The sequence below is a fragment of the Leptodactylus fuscus genome, chromosome 2, assembly GCF_031893055.1.
Source record: "Leptodactylus fuscus isolate aLepFus1 chromosome 2, aLepFus1.hap2, whole genome shotgun sequence".
NCBI classification, from domain to species: Eukaryota; Metazoa; Chordata; class Amphibia; order Anura; family Leptodactylidae; genus Leptodactylus; species Leptodactylus fuscus.
This window is the reverse complement of record NC_134266.1, coordinates 91,387,997-91,393,996: the sequence shown is the minus strand read 5'-3', so window position 1 is coordinate 91,393,996 and position 6,000 is coordinate 91,387,997.

Here is a 6,000-nt window from a genome sequence, read left to right as displayed (position 1 = left end):
TATATACAGCCTGTGTACAGGGGTATATATGTATCAGGCTCTGTGTATAGCAGTGATAGGAGATACATGTAATTATATAGTATATACAGCCTGTGTACAGGAGTATATATGTATCAGGCTCTGTATATAGCAGTGATAGGAGATACATGTAATTATATAGTATATACAGCCTGTGTACAGGAGTATATATGTATCAGGCACTGTATATAGCAGTGACAGGAGATACATGTAATTATATAGTATATACAGCCTGCTTACCTGGGAAACCCGTGGACCCCATAAACTGTGATGGAGTTCATGTGGTTTCCGCTTGGTTTCTGCACGAAACATGCGGAGAGTAAAGTGCGGAGACCGCACGGACTGTTCTGCCAACGGAAACCTAATATGATTAAAAGAAGCAGTTATCTTCGGAAACCCACGGACCCCAAACTATAATGGGGTCCACTCGGTTTCCACCCAAAAAGGGTAAAAAATGCTTTCACGTGGAGAGGGGAATGGAATGCCCGAACAGAGAGAGCCAACGCAGGTGTGAACTCAGCCATAGCAGCTGGTTGAACTGGATTTCCAATTGTAATATGGTCCATATAATACAGATGTGAATATACTGATTAGAAAGGAATCACATATACATTAGAGATGAGCGAGTAGTATTTGATCGAGTAGGTAGTCAATCGAATACTACGGTATTCGAAATACTTGTACTCAGTCCAATACCACGCAGTAAACGCAGTAAAAATTCGATTCCCCTCCCACCTTCCCTGGCGCTTTTTTTTACACCAATAACTATGCAGGGGAGGTGGGACAGGAAGTAGGACAACGTAGGCATTAAAAAAAAAAAAAAACGTATACAGTAGAAATGAGCGAGTAGTGAAATATTAAAAAATTCAATTCGAGTAGACCTCAATATTTGAATATTCGATCGAATACCTACTCAATTGAATACTACTCGATCATCTCTAATATACAGATTATATCTCTGTATCCCTATAGCCTTTGTGGGATATCTGCCAGTAATTTAGATGTAGTGATTCCTAAATGGTACCAATGATTTTGGTGGTGTTGTTACGGGCACATGTTGTAAGGCAGTGAATTCAGAGGTACAATCGAATACTGTATCTGAGTATTTAGGTGGTCTCTGTTCACACTTTTTCCTTCTCATTGATGGGTTGCAGGTTCTATTTTGTTGTTAACACTAAGATTGATAAAGCAGTTCTGACTACAGCGATTAATCATTATATAACTGGTGTGGTCAGGAAATGAAACAGTTACGGTACATGTCAGCGGGGGACACCTGCTGTGCTATTGTCAGCTGTCACTTTCCTGTTATGGAAGGGGGAGGTTTCCTTTAGTATAGGAAATGTTTGCTTGATGTGTTTTTGTTTAGTGCTATCTGGAACCAATTATTGGCATTTTGCTATTAAAAAATAATACCAATAAATCTAAATGGGGCAGATTTGCTAAGAATATGCACTACTTTTTGGTGGGTTGCCACTTTTTAACACCACTTGTACCTAAAATAGTCAGAAGTGGCATTTTTAAACTGGCCTTACCACTTTTTTAGTGGAGGGGTGTGAGTGGTGTCAAAGAACATGCCAACTTCACAATCATTCACAACACTTTTGTGGCAGAGGATGTTCTTGATTCATGATAAGTCCTGCACCATTGTTATGGAACGTCTTAATGATCAGATTTGTTTACTGTGAAGACTTGAAAGAAGTACATAAATCCCAAAGAAAAATTTATATTTTTTAGCTCCCCATTCCATGGTACAAGGTGCACGATCTTTGACTTCCGGACTTGAAAAAGACAGTGTATATACGTATTCATACAGAGAAAGAGTAGAAGAAGTACATTTTTTCTCAGCAAAAGCATGTATTCTGTTTCACTGTGCTACAATTGTCCATTTGTCTCAAGGTAGCTTGACCCCATAAGGGTTACATTTGGCTTATTTTCACATGACCCGTGACTATTAGTCACTTTATAGTGCCGGGCTATGGTTCTGATCTCGACAATCAGGTTCTGCACGTTCTAATATCACTGCTGAAGTCACTACAGCAGTCACAGGGCCGCCATCAGGAATTTTGGGGCCCCATACAGCCTAAGTGTCTGCCCCCCCCCCCCCCCCGTCATTTTTTGCGACATACCAATTATGTATTACATTTCCCTTTATTTAGCTGCATTACAAGGCTTAATCAGATTCTATTTGCAGGTATAATCTGCTACGTGTGAAAGCACCTATAGAGAGCCAACACCATTTATAAGAGCCCTCTTAATAAATCCTCAGGGCTTTATCACATTGCGTTTTTGGCCTCCTTTGCCGGGATACGTTGGTAACCAGTCAGAATCAGCTGTCAACTTATCCCTGCACGTAGAACTGGCCAATAAAAAAAGGGGGGCCTGTAGTTCTCCGTGCAGGGATAAGTGGGTAGCTGATTGTGACTGGTTACCAACATATCCCGGCAAGGGAGGCCAAAAACGCAATGTGAACACTACTTTAAAGTGAAAGTCACAGCCCCAAACAGGCTGCTATGCTAGTAGCATAGCAGCCCCTACATCATTATTATTCTCCAGCTAAAAACTTATATATTATATATTATTGCCCCAGTTCCCTCTCTGCAGTGCCGCACACCCGATGCCCCAACAATCCCCCCCCCGTCCACCTTCTAACATCTCTCCATTGCCCCCTGTACCCATACCTCCCAACTTTTGAAGAACCAAAAGAGGGACAAAATGTGTGGCGCGCCATGGCAAGTTTAGCCCCACCCACTGTTATGTTGACTCCGCCCACTCATTAATTTTTCATGTGCCCGCACACAGTATAGTCCTCCTACACTCACCCGTAAATTATATGTCCCCCCTCTATCTCTCCCCCAGCTTCATATACACCCTTCAACTGCCCCCAGTTTCATGTCCCCCCCCTCCATCTCTGCCCCCAGATTCATGTCCCCCCCCTCCATCTCTGCCCCCAGATTCATGTCCCCCCCCTCCATCTCTGCCCCCAGATTCATGTCCCCTCCATCTCTGCCCCCAGATTCATGTCCCCCCTCCATCTCTGCCCCCAGATTCATGTCCCCCCTCCATCTCTGCCCCCAGATTCATGTCCCCTCCATCTCTGCCCCCAGATTCATGTTCCTCCATCTCTTCCCCCAGATTCATGTTCCTCCATCTCTGCCCCCAGATTCATGTCCCCCCATCTCTGCCCCCAGATTCATGTCCCCCCATCTCTGCCCCCAGATTCATGTCCCTCCATCTCTGCCCCCAGATTCATGTCCCCTCCATCTCTGCCCCCAGATTCATGTCCCCTCCATCTCTGCCCCCAGATTCATGTCCCCTCCATCTCTGCCCCCAGATTCATGTCCCCTCCATCTCTGCCCCAGGTTCATGTCTCCACATCTCTGCCCCCAGATTCATGTCCCCACATCTCTGCCCCCAGTGTCATGCTGTCCTCTCCTTCATCTGCCCCCAGTTTCACGTTCCACATTACACTTACCTTCTCCTCTCCTTCCCTCGCCGCTCTCTCCACGCCTCTCTCTCGCTGACACAGTTATAGACGCGACGTGACGTCATCACAACGCGTACATAGCCAGTAGGCGGCGTTCAGCGGCGAAACAAGGAGCTGACCTGTGTCAGCTCCTTGCTTCAGCCGCGTATGTGTTCAACTCAGATCTGCGGACGCAGATCTGAGTTGAAATAGGACATACAATGACTGCTGCGGGGGCCAGGGGGCCGGCACACGGTGGCGGGCCAAAACCGGGGCCCCCCCCCCATTTTTCAATTTGGCCGGGCCCCTGACGCCAGTAGCAGTAGTGCTGGCCTATCGGCGGCCCTGAGCAGTCATATAGCAAGAATAAACAAAGACTGGCAGAGGCCACTGGAGCTAGTGAACCCTGGGGGAGGGGCATGACGAGACAGTGAGCCGTAAGCTGAACCCTCCCTGGTCCCTGCCTACTTGCCTCAACTACCCTAGGCATTAGAGGGCAACTGGGCGACTGTCCCTTCTTAGATACAAGTTATGACACAGAATGTAGACAAGATAAACAACAGCTAAAGGGAGGTCAACTAGCCAAGGGGTCAATACCAGTCGAGCAGCACAGTACAGAATCAAAATCCAAGAGAATAGTCAAAGATAAAGTCAGAGGTTAGGAATATATATAGAGATAACAATAGCGAAGAGGAAATAGCCAGCATGCACAAGGCAATAGCAAGCGCCAAGGAGAGTGTTAGAGAGAATAAATAGGAAGGAAGAACCCACCCCAGACTTGATAGGAAGATAGGCTGTCAATCACACAGGTAAGGCAAGATTAACTATTAGAGGAACAAAGGGAAACCAAAGTGAAAGAGATGGGTGTGGTGGAAAATCAGTTACAGAGGTGAATGAATAGGACACTGTTTAAACAGTACAAGAAGAACCCAACGCAAGGAATCATAGCCAAAGTCATCGTTCAAATGCATCGTTCGCCAAAGTCGAAAAAAAAAAATTGCAAAAAATAGGACATGCTGCAAGTTTCAAGATGAATGCAGTTTTGGAAATCGCATCATGTCATTTATACCTACAGAAACGATGTAGGTTTCCCTATAGGTGTAATTGAAGCAGAAAGAAAGCGCTGAAGACTTTCTGTGAAAAGTGCTTCATGTTAGGGGTTTCATGTAAGTCCCTAGGAAATTGAATGAAGCTTAAAATCTAATGTATTGAAGTCATTACTATGGGGGATTTCATCAAAACAGGTAGAAATTGGAAGTCAGAAACCTGAAGGGTTGCAACAAGGGTAAAAAAAAAATTTTCAGTAATTAAAGGCCAGTACCTTTCACAAAAAGCGCAGGACCCAAAAAGAGCAGAGGTTCTTTTAGACCTAATTTTGACAAAAAGACCTAACAGATTTTTAAAATTCAGGGGACACCTCGGTAATAGTGACCACAACATAGTAAGTTATCATTTAATAAGATGTTTAGTAATGGGGCTACAAAAACACTAAACTTCAGGCCAATTTTCATGAACTAAGAGATGGCATTAAAGTAGAAGATTCACTCTCTCCAATAAGTCGAGCGCTTTACATCACTAAATAGCTGCTGCTCCACTTATTCTGGCACAGTTGGAATTTTTTCTCTAGCCTCCACCATTCCCAAGCAATCAATGCTGACATTACAGAGCTTAAATAGCACATCAAGCATCAAAACTAACTGCTTGTTGATCGGGAATCATGAAGACTAGAAAGAAAATTTGCTGCGATGGAATTAGTGGAACACGCCTATTAACAATTACTAAGAGCTTGAATTGGTGAAGGTGGTGAAAGGTCTTCTTCAAAAACATTCTGTAGTGGCCCAGGGTGACAAAGGCAGGAGTAGGCTCAAATTGGCAGCCTCACAAGTCCTGGTGACTTTTGGCGCAATGAGATGATGGTGTTTGACTCCCTGCTATTGGTTTCCTGTATGCTGTATCCTGTTTTCAGTGTACCCTTCAATGATCCTGTGTGCAGATTGGAGAAACTTCGAGACGGTCAACCATCACTGCAGCATTTGTGGTAGAGTGGTCAGAAAGAAGCCTTTCCTAAGTAAAACAGTCTGGAGTTTGCAAAAAAAAGTACCTAAAGGATTCTGACTGTGTAAAACAATAATACCATTTCTAATGTGAAGCATTGTGGTGACAGCATCATGCTGTGGGGGCAATTTTCATGGGCTGGTGCAAGGAGACTGGCTAGGGCTGAAGGAAAACAAAATGGGCCTAAGGCAGTGGTTGTTAACTGGGGTTCGATCAAACCCTAGGCCCTATGCACGGTTCATTTTGTGTACCATTAAAAAAACATATACCTATTAGAGATGAGCGAACAGTGTTCTATCGAACTCATGTTCGATCGGATATTAGGCTGTTTGAATCGAATCGAACACTGCGTGGTAAAGTGCGCCATTACTCGATTCCCCTCCCACCTTCCCTGGCGCCTTTTTTGCTCCAATAACAGCGCAGGGTAGGTGGGACAGGAACTACGACACTGGTGACGTTGAAAA